General features: G+C 42.7%; 1 protein-coding gene across 5 annotated transcripts in view; it reads right to left on the bottom strand.

Moving 5' to 3' along the window:
• The window catches only part of LOC140208583 (NACHT, LRR and PYD domains-containing protein 3-like), a 42,388-nt gene extending 26,234 nt beyond the window's left edge, over positions 1-16,154 (bottom strand). For 4 of the 5 annotated variants that reach the window (XM_072277351.1, XM_072277352.1, XM_072277350.1 and 1 more), the window contains exon 1: positions 16,005-16,150. The gene's annotated coding sequence lies outside the window, so the exon portion shown is untranslated. Of the gene's footprint in view, positions 1-16,004 lie in introns of all 5 variants that reach the window. The other variant, XM_072277354.1, reaches the window with a different exon arrangement.
• Positions 16,155-16,425: the final 271 nt, after the last annotated feature.

Below are 16,425 nucleotides of genomic sequence, written 5' to 3'. Positions count from 1 at the left end.
GCACATTTCCATGGATACAGACAATTTGGTGGCGGAATAGTTTATTGAGCCAAATGTATTGTTTCTTACTGCCCAATTAACTGTCAAAAAAGATTAGCGTGCTATCTAGCCAAGGAACCGAATGGGATAGGGTAGATCTTCAATGTTTTTGTTTGCCTGTATTTACTTCGGAGACAGATACAGAGACTATAGAAATCTGGAAATGTTAGCCTTGTTATGGATTGTATACAGATTACAGAACAAGTGCTTGCTGAATTAGAATGGATAAATCCCCAGGGCCTGACAAGGTGTTCCCTCAGACCCTGTGGGAGGTCAGTGCAGAAACTGCTCGAAATCTGGCAGAGACATGTAAAATGCACAGAGCTGTGGGTGATATGCCAGAAGATGGGAGGAGAGCTGGTTTTCCACAATTGTGTTAGAAAGGCTCGAAGGGATACAATATGCACGCGATCCTGACATCAGTCTTGGGTATGTCCTTGGAAGGTATTTTACGAAATGGAATTGATAGTATTTCGAAAGACTGGGCTTATTGATCAGACTGGCAGGTCATGTCTAATCAAATTATTCTGCATGGAAGGCTGGTCCAAAAGGGAAAGGTGCGTAGGGTCAAGTAGAAGACAGAGATTGCAGATGGTTGTCTCTCTGAATATAGGCTGAGACTCGCCAGGTGCTGCAGGGAAAGCGACTGGGTGCTTGGCACTGATAGTAATGATAGAGAATACCGATGAAAATATGGCAAACGAGAGCAGCAAATAAGTGGATTATACCGAGATGGGATGTAATAGACAGTGAAGAAATTGTCTGTAAAATAATAATACATTTCCCAGTTTAGTTGTGTGGAGATAATGGACAAGCTGGGCCAAAAATAATTTTAAAAAGGTGCAAGGAGACTTGGGAGAGTTTGTGTAGTTTCCTACATATTAATATACAGGCTGAGCCGGTGGTGAAGAAAGCAAATGCGATCTCTGCATTCATTTCAAGAGGACTGTAATATAAAAGGAATGATGAACTCTTGAGAATTTATGAAGTCCTGATTATGCAACATATAGAATCATAGAAAACATACAGCACAGTACAGGCCCTTTGGCCCACCAAGCTCTGCCGAACATATACCTTGGAACTACCTCGGCTTTGCCCAAAGCCCTCTATTTTTCTAAGCTCCATGTAGCCATCCAGGAATCTCTTAAAAGACCCTATCGTTTCTGCGACCACCACCGCTGCCGGCAGCCCATTCCACGTACTCACCACTCTCTACGTAAAAACCTTACCCGTGACATCTCCTCTGTATGTGCTTCCAAGCACCTTGAAATAAGCCCTCTCGTGCGAGCCCTTTCAGCCCTGGGGAAAAGCCTCTGACTATCCACACGATCAATGCCTCTCATTATCTTATACACCTCTATCAGGTCACCGCTCAACCGCTGTCGCTCCAAGGAGAAAAGGCCGAGTTCACTCCACCTATTCTCACAAAGTGTGCTCCCAAATCCAGGCAACATCCCTGTAATTCTCTTCTGCATCCTTTCTATGATATCCACGTCCTTCCCATAGTAAGGCGACTAAAATTGAACACAGTACTTCAAGTGGGGTCTGACAAGGGTCCAGTATATCTGCAACATTACCTCTCGGCTCTTAAACTCAATCCCGTGATTGATGTAGACCAATGCATGGTATGCCTTCTTAACCACAGAGTCAACCTGCGTCGGAGTTTTGAGTGACCTATGGACTCCAGACCCCAAGATCACTCTGATCCTCCACACTGCCGGAGTCTTAACATTAATGCAATATTCTTCCATTATATTTGACGTACCAAAATGAACCACCTCACACTTATTGGGTTGAACTATATCTGCCACTTCTCAGCCCAGTTTTGCATCCTATCACTGTCCCGCTCTAACCTCTGACAGTCCTCCACACTATCCACAACACCACCAACCTTTGTGTCATCAGCAAATTTATCATCCCTCCACTTCCTCATGCAGGTCATTCATTAAAATCGCACAGAGTAGGTGTCCCAGAACAGATCCCTGAGGCACATCACAGGTCACCGGCCTTCATGTAGAATATGACCGTCTACAATCACCCTTTGCCTTCTGTGGACAAACCAGTTCTGGATCCACAAAGCAATGTCCCCGTGGTTCTCATGTCTCGTTACTTTCTCAATAAGCCTTGCATGGGGTACCTCATCAAATGCCTTGCTAAAATCCATGTACAATACATCTGCTGCTCTACCTTAATCAATGTGTTTAGTCACACCCTCAGGAAATTCAATCAGGCTCCGAAGGCACGATCTGCCTTTGACAAAGCCATGCTGACTATTCTTAAACATATTATGCCTCTCCAAATGTTCATAAATCCTGCCTCTCAGGATCTTCTCCATCAACTTACCAACCACTGAGGTAAGACTCACTGTTGTATAATTTCCTGGTCTATCTCTACTCCCTTTCTTGAATAAAGGAACAACATCCGCAACCCTCCAACCTCCGGAACCTCTCCCGTCTTCGTTGATGATGCAAAGACCATTTCAAGAGGCTGAGCAATCCATTCCCTCGCTTCAAACAGTAGCCTGGGATACATCCCGTCCGGACCCGGTGACTTATCCAAGTTGATGCTTTCTAAAAGCTCCAGCACATCCCCTTTCTTAATATCTATATTCTCAGGCTTTTCAGTCCACTGCAAGTCATACGTATAATCTCCAAGATCTTTTTCCACAGTGAATACTGAAGCAAAGTATTCATTAATTACCTCTGCTATTTCCTCCGGTTCCATACACACATTTCTATTGTCACAATTGATTGGTCCTATTCTCTCACATCTTATCCTCTTGCTCTTCACATACTTGTAGAATGCCTTGGGGTTTTTCTTAATCCTGTCTGCCAAGGCCTTCTCATAGCCCTTCTAGCTCTTCGAATTTCATTCTTCAGCTCATACCTGCTAGCCTTATAATCTTCCATATTCATATCATGACCAAGTTTATGGAACCTTTCGTAAGCTCTTCTTTTCTTCTTGACTCGATTTACAACAGCCTTTGTACACTACGCACCTTGTCCCCTACCATTCTTTCCATGTCTCATTGGAATGTACCTACTCAGAACCCCACGCAAATATCCCCTGAACATTTGCCACATTTCTTCCGTACATTTCACTGAGAACATCTGTTTCCAATTTATGCTTCCAAGTTTTGCCTGATAGCCTCGTTTTTCCCCTTACTCCAATTAAACTTTTCTCTAACATTATCTGTTCCCAACCCTCTCCAATGCTGTGGTAAAGGAGATAGAACTGTGATCACTATCTCCAAAATGCTCTCCCACTGAGACACCCGACACCAGACCATTTCCCAATTCCAGATCAAGTACAGCCCCTCCTCGTGTAGGCTTATCTACATACTGTGTCAAGAAACCCTCCTGGACACACAGATCAAACTCTACCCCATCTAAACCCCTCACTCTAGGGAGATGCCAATCAATATTTGGGAAATTAAAATCTCCCACAACAACCCTGTTATTATTTTTGCTTTCCAGAATCTGCCTCCCTATCTGCTCCTCCATTTCCCTGTTATTATTGGGTGGTCTATAAAAACACCCAGTAGAGTTATTGTCCCCTTCCTGTTCCTAAGTTCCTCCCACAGAGACTCCGTAGACAACCCTTCATGACTTCGTCCTTTTCTGCAGCCGTGACCCTCTCTCTGATCTGCAGTTCCACGCCCCCACCTCTTTTGTCTCCCTCCCTATCCTTTCTGAAACATGTAAATTCACGCCCTTGAGGTAGCCATCCCTGCCCCTGCACCATCCACGTCTCTGTAATAGCCATAACATCATAGCTCCAAATGTTAATCCATGTACTAAGCTCATCCGCTTTATTCATGATACTCCTCGCATTAAAATAGACACAACTCAAACCATCGGACTGAGCGTGTCCCTTGTCTATCACCTGCCTATCCTCCCTATCTCACTGTCTCCAAGCTTTTTCTATTGTGCGCCAACCTCCCTTTCCTCCGTCACTTAGAGTATTGTGCGCAGGTTTGGGCCCCTAACATGAGAAAGGATGCGTTAGAAATAGAGAGGGTTAAAAGGAGGTTCAGGAAAATGTTTCAACATTTGATTCCAAAGAGCAAGATCCCGTGATGTTATGTTCTATCTCCCTTCGTCCATACGATGTCGGAGGAGAATTAGGCCATTTGGCCTTTCGAGTCTGCTCCGCACTTTCTTCATTGCTGATCCAATTTTCCTGACATTCCCAATCTCCTGCCTTCTCAGCACATAGTTTCATACCCTGACCAATAAAGAACCTAATAACCTCCGTCTTAAATATACACAAAGATTTGGCCTCCACAGCTACCTGTGGCAAAGAAAGAAACTTCCACAGATTCAATGTTCCCTCGCAAAATACATTCCTGCTCACCCCGTTCTGAAAGGACGCCCCTCTATTCTGAGGGAGTGTTATCTGCTCGTAGACTATCCCAGCAGAGGAACCATCATTTCCACATCGACTCTACCAAGTCTTTTCACCATTCGATCGGTTTCAGTCAGGTCACTCTTCATTCTTCTGAATTCCAGTGAATACTGGCCCAGAGGTATCAAACGCTGTTCATATGACAAGCCTTTCAGTCGTGGAGTCAGTTCCGTGAACAATCTTTGAACCCTATACAGCTTCTGCACAATCCTTTCGAAGTTAAGAGGCCTAAACCTGTTCACAATGCTCCAAGTGCGGCCTCACCAGTGCTTTATCAAGTTTCAACAATCGATCCTTGGTTTTATATTCTGTTCTTTTTCAGATGGATGCTAATATCGCGTTTGCCTTTCTCACGATAGGCTCAACCTGCAAATTAATCTTTAGGGATTCTTGCACTAGGACCCCCATGTCTGTTTGCACTTCAGTTTTCTTTTGTATTTTGAAAGTAACTAACCTTTTCATTTCGTCTACCAAAGTGCATGAACATACACTTCTCAACACTGTATTCCATTTCTCTGCCCAGTTTCCTAATCTGTGGCCATTCTAATTCCTCAAAACCACATCCCCCTCCACCTATCCTCATTCCGTCTGCAAACTTTGCAACAAAGCCATCAATTCCATCGTCCAAATCATTGACAAACGACGGAAAAGAATCTGTTCCAACACAGACCCCTGTGGAATATCACTGGTACCCGGGAGCAATCTGGAAAAGGTTCCTTTTATTCCCACGCTTTGTCCCTTTACAATCAACCACGGCTTTATACAGGTCAGAATTTTTCTTGTAATACCATGAATCGTAGCTTGTTAAGCAACCTTATGTGTGGCAGCGTTACAAAGACCTTCTGAAAATCCAAATACACAGCATCAACCGGTTCTCCTTTGTCTATCATGCTTGTTATTTCCTCACGGAACTCCGTCAGATTTGTCCGGCAAGATCATGACCTATTTTATGACGGGTCTCCCAGTCCTTTGAGACCACATCCTTAATAATCGACTGCAATATCTTCCCAAATACTGAGCTCAGACAAGTTGGCATATTGGCACCCTTCTGCCCCATTCCTTTCTTGAAGAGTGAAGTGACATCTGCAATTTTCCACTCTTCCGGAACCATTTCAAAAGCTAGTGATTCTTGAAATAAATTTATTAATGTCTCTCGATGTCTTCAGCCACCGCTTTTAGAATTCTGGGGTACACGCCATCTCGTCCAGGTGATATATCTAACCTCAGACCTTTCAGTTTCCCAAGAGACCTCTCTCTAGTTATGGTAATTTCACACACGTCATGCCCCCTGACACCTGGAACTTCCAGTTTACTGCTAGTGTCTTCCTCCATGAAGACTGGTGTAAAATACTTATTCAGTTCGTCCGCCATGACGTGTCCCCCTTTACTACCTCTCCAGTATCGTTTTCCAGCGTTGTGATATCAATTCGTGTCTCTGTTTCACAGTTTATGTATCTGAATAAACGTTTAGTAACCTCTTTAATATTATTAGCTTTTTTACTTTAGTATTCCTCCTTTACCTTCTTAACAACTTTTGTTGCCTTCTGTTTGTTTTTATAGCCTTACCGACCCTTTAACTTCCCACAAATTGATGCTCTGCTGTAAGTGATCAATTCCAAACAATTCGGTCCAATTCCTCTCTCAGGCCTCTGTAATTCCATTTACACCACTGTAATATGGATACTTCTGAGTTTAGCTTCTCCTTCTCGAGTTTCTATTTGACTCCCACTAGCTGACAGACAGGGGACAGTGTGAGGGACTTTCCAAACTTGGATTGAACACTAAACCCCGGACCCACGTTTACTGCTGCAAACACGGAACAGCCCATTAACTCACAGCCACTCACTGTGGTGGAGGGAATGGCAACTCATTCTCTTCTTTGCTTCTAAATGAGCCACAGACCCAAACATCTGAGCAGAGAACATAAATACTAATTCATCACCTGATACGCCCGGGCAGCTTGATCGATGGGTCCATTATATATGTGTCTACACTTGTGTGGTATCCCAGGACCCGTCCTCACGGGATCCCAACCCACCCCCAAGAGATTCGCACATCTTCCCCACGTCTCACACAGGATGGTGTAATCAGAGATTCCCCGCAACCCGTACCCATCTGTCCGAAACTTCTGCTACCTTGCGGAAGGTGGAATCTCCAGCACCATCAGTAGAAGCAATAAACTCGGGCGAAGCTTGGAAGGGACAGATAAGGTAGAAGTAGGAAAGTTGTTTCCATTGGTAGGTGAAACTAGAACTAGGGACATTGTCTCAAGATTCAGGGGAAGATTCAGAACGAAGATGCGGAGAAACTGTTTTTTTTTCCCACAGAGTGGTGAATCTGTGGAATTCTCCGCCAGGGAAGCAGTTGAGGCTTCTTCACTAAATATGTATAATATACAGTTAGATAGATTTAGCATTGTAAGAATTAAGGGTTATGGGGAAAAGGCAGGTAGATGGAGTTGAGTTTACGGACAAATCAGCCACAATTTTATTGAATAGCGGGGTAGGCCGGATGGGCCGGATGGCCTACTACTGCTCCTATTTCTTATGTTTTTATGTTTTAAACTCAAACACTGCAAATTCCATATTCTTGGCATCCCCATCCCAGGATTACAACCATGGCCTAGCACTCCCAGAATTCTTTGTTACAGGCAATGTGCTGCAGTGTCTCAGCTGTTCCCGGTTGACAAACTAACACTCCTGAAAAACTCATGTCTGAACTGGACCCTGAACAACCTTTGCCCGGACGGAGATTGTGGTTGAACTCCAGGCCTTGGGTCACAACGTGGACGTGGATACGTTTCAACTTGTCTCCACAGCTGAATTGAACATACGTGTTGATTATTCTATTGGTAAGTGAGATCTAGACCAGGTTAGTTAGCCGCCACATTTCCCGTTGTGGAACAGGAAGAACATGTTTTAACAGTTAATAGTAAATATAGCCCTGGAAGCTCAGTAGAGCAGATTTGTCTTTTCTTTTGATTCACAGCTATTGACCGATTGCAGGATGTTTGTGACATCCTGAAAAGATTTGACCAAATGCAATCTCAATATTCATTAGTCATCTCTGTATTTCAACACAGACATCGTATATTCCATACAGAAAATTCTCAAAGCTTCCTCGAATCCACACTGAATCCTGAGGCCATTGTCTCTCCGTTAAAGGGCTCTGACTACAGAGTGATAAAAATCTTCAACACTCCTTGCAGTTCTGGTGGGCTGTTACCCTGGTGATTGAGGAAGAGGCCCACCAGAAGTAAACGAAAAAGGAAGTAACATTCAACCTCATATGCTCTGAATTTCCTTATGACCACAACGAACACTGAACACTCTGCTATTTTGTAATGGTGAAACTAAAATGCCAGTTGTTGTTTTAACCCTGTCGAGGTGCATCCAGTAAATCTGCTGTTAACTGCAGCTCCACAGAACTTTCAGCAGTGCAGAAGCTGGTCCAAAATAAAGCACTTTGTTGAATATGACCAGTCTGCTTCAAACGTCGGTAATGTATTATTCTGAAAAGGCATTACATTGTGGTGATATTTATGAGGTCTCTGTCTTTGCTTAGTTAAGCGACTCAAAATGCTGTCAAATTTCTGTACCTTCAAATAACATAAAACTGCAGTTGACAATACAGCCAGGTTCGGACCCTGCTACTGGATAAAATGTTGGAGGAGTAGATTTACAGATAAAACTGAATGGCTTGTGGGGTTATCCTCTCAGTTCCTACACTCCACTGCTGATGAAAACTTTTTCATCCGTCCACCCCATTGAGATTTCAGTATCTGCTATGTTTCAATGAGGTTCCTACTGCCAGCGCCCCATGCCTGCTTGAGAACAGCCCCAGAGACAGCAAAGGCACTACATACATAAAGCTTTTAATTCCACAAATCATTCTTGTAAACTTTGTAAACAACCAGAGTAATAAGCACATTTCCACGAATAACAAACTATTTATTGGCCGTATAATTAAATGAGAAAATCTGTTGTTTCCTTACAAGATGGGGGAATTCTTGAAGGATTTATCTGAGTCTGCACGTACTTGGGAGAAAGATATAAAGACGATAGAAGTGAGGAAACATGAGTCAAGTCATAGATTGTATCCAGTTTACAGAACAGGTGCTTGCTCTCCTGAGGTGAATTTGCATAGGTAAATGTCTAGAGCATGACAACTTGTTCGCCATGTGCATTTGGAACGCTAGTGATGAAACTGCGCGAATGCTGGCAGAGATATATAAAATGCCCACAGGCACAGGAGATGGCCTTAATAAGAGGATTTGGGATGTTAACGTTAAAGTTGTAAAAGACACTGTGTATCCGAATTTGCAGAATTCTGTGGAGTTCCGATCAGTTACTTGAAAAAAAAAACTCAATAATCGTGAAAGAGTCCAGGGGAAATTACACAGATGTTGCTGCTAGTTAAGGAAATGATGGCATGGGTTGGTTGAACAGTTTAGAACTTGATTTCCTGGAGCACAGGAAAATGAGCGGAGATTCCAGCTGTGGTACCCGCCTTTTTAATATCATACAACACTACCATTAACGAGGGGTCCATGGAAACATCTCCCAGCAGAAGTGGTCGGTGCAGATCAGTATTTAAGAATAGTTATTTACATCTATATGGATGAAAGAGCTATGGAAGAGTATGGTATGGAGGCATGTGGATGGGACCATGCTGGGAATGGCACAGACGAATGGGCTGAAAGACGTCTTTCTGCGCTGTAAGAGAATGAATCTAAATTGAACGTTCTACACAAGTCCATTTCCAAGAAGAATTTAATCATTCCAGAGTATTATCATAAGAAGCTACAAATGCAAGAAACACCCAAAAGTTAAAGAACTGAAAATAACCGAAAAGAGAAATAACAAACTCAACATCACATGCTGTGAGTTTCATTATGGCAAGAATTATCACTGCAGCCAATTTGTAACGGTGAAACTAAAAATTGCAATGACTGCTTTTACCCTGCCTTGAGCTGCGTTCAATTAACCCTCCGGTAGCTCTAGTTAAAAAAAAAAGTTCCTGGAAGATTCTGTGAGGTAAAAGTGGCAAGAAAATACATCACAATGAAAGCAAATGTTAGAAGAAATATTACAGATATATATCATTGAGGTGATGGGATACAGTATGGACAGTGATTGAACAAGATGGTTGATATATATCATTGAGGTGATGGGATACAGTATGGACAGTGATTGAACAAGATGGTTGATATATATCATGGAGGTGGTGGGATACAGACTGGACAGAGGTTGAACAAGATGGTTGATATATATCATTGAGGTGATGGGATACAGACTGGACAGAGATTGAACAAGATGGTTGATATAGATCATTGAGGTGATGGGATACAGTATGGATAGTGATTGAACAAGATGGTTGATATATATCATTGAGGTGATGGGATACAGTATGGACAGTGATTGAACAAGATGGTTGATATATATCATTGAGGTGATGGGATACAGTATGGACAGTGATTGAACAAGATGGTTGATATATATCATTGAGATAGTGTGATACAGACTGGACAGAGATTGAACAAGATGGTTAATATAGATCATTGAGGTGATGGAATACAGTATGGATAGTGATTGAACAAGATGGTTGATATATATCATTGAGGTGATGGGATACAGTATGGACAGTGATTGAACAAGATGGTTGATATATATCATTGAGGTGATGGGATACAGTATGGACAGAGATTGAACAAGATGGTTGATATATATCATTGAGGTGATGGGATACATACTGGACAGTGATTGAACAAGATGGTTGATATATATCATGGAGGTGGTGGGATACAGACTGGACAGTGATTGAACAAGATGGTTGATATATATCATTGAGGTGATGGGATACAGTATGGATAGAGATTGAACAAGATGGTTGATATATATCATGGAGGTGGTGGGATACAGACTGGACAGAGATTGAACAAGATGGTTGATATATATCATTGAGATAGCGGGATACAGACTGGACAGAGGTTGAACAAGATGGTTGATATATATCATTGAGGTGGTGGGATACAGACTGGACAGAGATTGAACAAGATGGTTGATATATTTCATTGAGATAGTGTGATACAGACTGGACAGAGATTGAACAAGATGGGTGATATATATCATGGAGGTGGTGGGATACAGACTGGACAGAGATTGAACAAGATGGTTGATATATTTCATTGAGATAGTGTGATACAGACTGGACAGAGATTGAACAAGATGGGTGATATATATCATTGAGATAGTGGGATACAGACTGGACAGAGGTTGAACAAGATGGTTGATATATATCATTGAGGTGATGGGATACAGACTGGACAGAGATTGAACAAGATGGTTGATATATATCATTGAGATAGTGGGATACAGACTGGACAGAGATTGAACAAGATGGTTGATATATATCATTGAGATAGTGGGATACAGACTGGACAGTGATTGAACAAGATGGTTGATATAGATCATTGAGGTGATGGGATACAGTATGGACAGTGATTGAACAAGATGGTTGATATATATCATTGAGGTGATGGGATACAGTATGGACAGAGATTGAACAAGATGGTTGATATATATCATTGAGGTGATGGGATACAGACTGGACAGTGATTGAACAAGATGGTTGATATATATCATGGAGGTGGTGGGATACAGACTGGACAGTGATTGAACAAGATGGTTGATATATATCATTGAGGTGATGGGATACAGTATGGATAGAGATTGAACAAGATGGTTGATATATATCATGGAGGTGGTGGGATACAGACTGGACAGAGGTTGAACAAGATGGTTGATATATATCATTGAGGTGATGGGATACAGACTGGACAGAGATTGAACAAGATGGTTGATATAGATCATTGAGGTGATGGAATACAGTATGGATAGTGATTGAACAAGATGGTTGATATATATCATTGAGGTGATGGGATACAGTATGGACAGTGATTGAACAAGATGGTTGATATATATCATTGAGGTGATGGGATACAGTATGGACAGAGATTGAACAAGATGGTTGATATATATCATTGAGGTGATGGGATACATACTGGACAGTGATTGAACAAGATGGTTGATATATATCATGGAGGTGGTGGGATACAGACTGGACAGTGATTGAACAAGATGGTTGATATATATCATTGAGGTGATGGGATACAGTATGGATAGAGATTGAACAAGATGGTTGATATATATCATTGAGATAGCGGGATACAGACTGGACAGAGGTTGAACAAGATGGTTGATATATATCATTGAGGTGGTGGGATACAGACTGGACAGAGATTGAACAAGATGGTTGATATATTTCATTGAGATAGTGTGATACAGACTGGACAGAGATTGAACAAGATGGGTGATATATATCATGGAGGTGGTGGGATACAGACTGGACAGAGATTGAACAAGATGGTTGATATATTTCATTGAGATAGTGTGATACAGACTGGACAGAGATTGAACAAGATGGGTGATATATATCATTGAGATAGTGGGATACAGACTGGACAGAGGTTGAACAAGATGGTTGATATATATCATTGAGGTGATGGGATACAGACTGGACAGAGATTGAACAAGATGGTTGATATATATCATTGAGATAGTGGGATACAGACTGGACAGAGATTGAACAAGATGGTTGATATATATCATTGAGATAGTGGGATACAGACTGGACAGAGATTGAACAAGATGGTTGATATAGATCATTGAGGTGGTGGGATACAGACTGGACAGCGATTGAACAAGATGGTTGATATATATCATTGAGATAGTGGGATACAGACTGGACAGTGATTGAACAAGATGGTTGATATTAAGGTGGAGGGACAGTGGCTTGACAGATGTTGAACAAGTTGGGAGTGAATGAGAAGATGGAAACAAGGGGTAAAGGGATCAAGGGCAATCACTGTTATTCCTCCAGCAATACACGGATACTGAATTAATAGTTCATAGTAATGCATGAAAGATCCTAAAATGACGAAGATAGAAGAAATAATAGGAACTTTGGTTTATGACCTTTGCCCCTCACCAACTTTCATCAAGGTACCATAAGAGGATACTTCACGTCTTCATTTGGCTACTGCTCTGCCTATGGCTGCGAAGAACTGCAGAGAACTGTGGACAGAGCTGAGCATATCACAGAAACAAACCTCCCTGCATGGACTCTGTCTGTACTTCCCGCTGATTCAGCAAAGCAGCCAGCATAACCTCACAGCCCTGGACAATCTCGCTTCTCAGGGATTGGTGCAGCAAGTTAGATAGGGGTTCCAAAACCTTTTGTTTACGCCAAGGTCCCCCTCCATTAATCGAGTGGTCCTTTGTCGTCAGGTTGGGAGCCCCTGATAGAGGTATACCGTATTATAACGGTCTATATAGAGTGAATGCATGAAGGTATTTTCCCCTTAGTTTTGGTAAGGTCATGAATTTAGGGTGACAATTGAAATATTTAAGGGGAATCAGGTCAGAGCTACTTCATTCAGAAGGTGTTGCGAATGTGGAATCAGCTCCCAGCGGAACTGGTAGATGCAGGTTCATTTGCAGCATTTCAGCGCAGTTTGCGCGGGTACATCGATGAGAGAAGTATTGAGGGCTGTGATTTGGGTGCAAGTGGATGGCCCAAGCAGAAAACTTAACGGTCTAGATGGGCTGAGAGACCTGTTTCTGCGCTGTAGGGGAATAAATCACAACTGAGCATTCTACCGAAGTCCATTTCAAAACAATGTTTTCAAAAGCTACAAATGCAAGAAACATATTCAAGATAATGAACCGAAAATAACCCTAAATGGAAATAACAAATAATCTCACATGCTGCGAGGGTCGTTGGGACAAATAATAACGCTGCAGCAATTTTGTAAAAGTAAATCTCTAGAACAGTAATAGTTGCTTTTACACTGTAAGAGCATCGATTTAGGAGCAGATTTAGGCCATTTGGAACATCTAGTCTGCTCCTACCATTTACTCCCAGCTGATCAATTTTTCTTCAGCCCCAATCTTCTACCTTCCTCCATTTAATCCCTGGCCAATGAAGAATCCTTCGATCACTATTTCAAATATTCATATAAACGGCCCCCGCAGCTGCCTACGGCAAAGGGTGCCACAGATTCACCACTCTCTCGCTAAAGAGATTCCGGCTCATCCCCGTTCTAACAGGGCGTCCCTCCATTCTGAAGCTGTGACGTCAGGCCTTAGTCTACTCCGGCAGAGGAAGCGTCCTGTCCGCAGCCAATCTATCACTCGATATGTTTTTCCTTAGGTCACCCCTCAGTCTTCTGGGTTCCAGTGAATATTGGCCCAGAGTCATCAAACGCTCCGCATTTAACAAGCCGCTGAATCCTGGATCATTTTTGTGAACCTCCTTTGAACCACCTCCTGTTTCAGCACATCCAATATAAGATAAGCCGCCCAAAACTGTTCGTAATACTCCAAGTGAGGCCCCGCCAGTGCTTTATGAAGTCTCAACGTTATATTCTTGCTTTTATATTCAAGTCCTCTTGAAATGAGTGTTAACATTGCATTTGTCTTCCTCACCACAGACCCAATCTGCAAATTAACCTTTAGGGAATGCTGTACAAGGTCTTTCAAGTTCCCCTTTGCGTCTCAGTTATTTGTATTTTCTCTCCATTTAAAAAAAAAGGAAACCATTTCATTTCTTCTACCAGAGTGCATGACCATGCCCTTCCCGACACTATATTTCACTCGTCATGTCATTGCGAATTCTGCTAATCTTCTTAAGTCCTTCTGTAACCTCTCTACATCCTCAAAAATACCTGCCCCTCCACTTCTCTCCATATCGTCTGCAAACATTGCAACAATCTTCAATCCAATCATCCAGATCATTGACATACAAGCTAAAAAGAATCGGTCCTGTCTCAGACCCTTGCAAAACACAACTTGTCACCCGCAGCCAAAGAGTAAAGGCTCGCTTTATTCCCACTCCTTGTCTCCTGCCTATCAACTACTGCTTTACCCATGCTGGAATGTTTTCTGTCATACCCTGGGCTTGTAGCTTGTAGCTCTTACCCTACCAGGTGCGGCATTCAATTAAACCTCTGGTAGTTCCAGCTAACAAAAAACGATTCCTGGGAAGCTCAACGAGATAAACGGTGCAAGGTAAGAGAAAGGATAGAGGAGTCATTGCTGATATGACATTGAGGAAGGTAGTCACGGGCTGGATAGAATTTGCACAAGATGTGTATGAATGAGGAGATGAAACAACGTGTGTGAGGGATCAAGGACAATTACTGGTGGTCATTCAGCAATACACAGATACTAAATAGTAGCTCATAATACGATATAAAAACACGAAAATGACAAAACTACGTTTGTAGATCAAATAACAATAACTTTGGCTTATCCTTTTTACCCCTCCTCAAACCTTATTAACACCCCATAAAAAGTATCCCATCGGGATACATAACGACTTCATACGGCTACTGCTCTACACTTGACTACTAGACACTGTAGAAAGCTGTGGGCACAGCTGAGGACATGGCAGAAGCCAGACTCCCCTCTCTGAACTGTGCGTGCACTTCCTTTGGCATCGATAAAGCAGACAGCATTATCTAAGATCCTTATAACCCTGGGCATTCTCGCCTTTCACCCACATTGAAGACTTGAAAACATGGAAAACACATCGACCAGATCTCAGGGACCGCTTCCACGCTGCTGTTAGAAGCAAACTGAATTGATCCCACTACGACAAGGTAGTCTCCTGACTTCAGAATATAACTCCATTTGATCTTGCACAGTATGCCGAACTACACTGCACTTTCTCTGCAGCAAAAGTGCTTTATAATACCCTATTATTGCCTCGAAGAACTGTTGTAATGTGTTGATCTGAATGAATAGTATTTAAGACAGGATTTTGACTGTATCTCCGTACATGATAATAATAAACGGATTCTGAAGTGATGTTTAACTGAAGTTTACAAATTATTCAGAAACCCAGAAAAATGGAAAAGGCTTATTTCCCTTATTATTTGGGTTATAGATATTGGCTGCGATTCGGCATGTCGTGACAGTGGAAAGGATTCAACAACAAAAACAAAACGATGTCATCCCACAACGAAAGGTCGCGACAGACCTCGATCTCACTGTCTTGTCTGAACGGGTTAAAGGTGAAACGTATACGTGGAACAGTGTCCCGAAGGTGCAATTACTCTGCTTAAGCAACACTGACAGCAAAAACACAACAAGCCGAAGGTACGCTTCCTAAGCCCTGTAATTAAGTGAAAGAGTTATCGATCCATATGAACGTTGGATCCGATACCGAGGCGAGTAATGGAAGTAAAATTCCCGGAATATATCACAACGGATGGGTTTAATCCCGGCATCACCACCTCATTCCGCTGCTAGGACCAGAGCAATAGGGGTTGAGCGGCGGCTCACCTCATGCGGCTCGGTGTGAAAGTCCGACTTCGCGGGCCGACCCCGGTATGTTCTCACCAGCAAGCGTGGAGAGGCCGCCAGAACGGAGAAGTGAATGGGAATCACTACCCGATAACAGGCGAGCACGCTGAGACCAGTTTCAATACTCACCAATGAGAACTTGATGCCTTCACGGTCGGAGAATGGATCCTTTCCCGGATTCCCGACCCTTGGGGTAATGGTCCTCTCCCAATCCCGACCCCGCAGACGATCCGCCGCCGCCGACCTGCTTCCACACAGAACTGAAGGAAAGCCGGGACTGTAGTTGATACGTCACCAGAGCTGGGGGCGGGGCCTCGGAAACAAACCCGCAGAGTCTGCAGAGCTGCGGTAAAATGGGAGCGGGAAAAGGGCTCACGGGATGTACACATACATATAGGTTTATGACATTTTACAAGTATTTGCAATTTTCGCCGTCAGCTGTGATTCTACCAATAAAAGTACATAAGCACATGCGAATATATCAACAGATGTTGTGGCTATGTTTAGATACACATACACAGACATGACAGATTGTGCAGCATTCGACTGA

The sequence above is a fragment of the Mobula birostris genome, chromosome 13 (assembly GCF_030028105.1).
Source record: "Mobula birostris isolate sMobBir1 chromosome 13, sMobBir1.hap1, whole genome shotgun sequence".
Taxonomy (NCBI): Eukaryota; Metazoa; Chordata; class Chondrichthyes; order Myliobatiformes; family Myliobatidae; genus Mobula; species Mobula birostris.
This window is presented reverse-complemented; position numbering and strand designations above follow the sequence as displayed.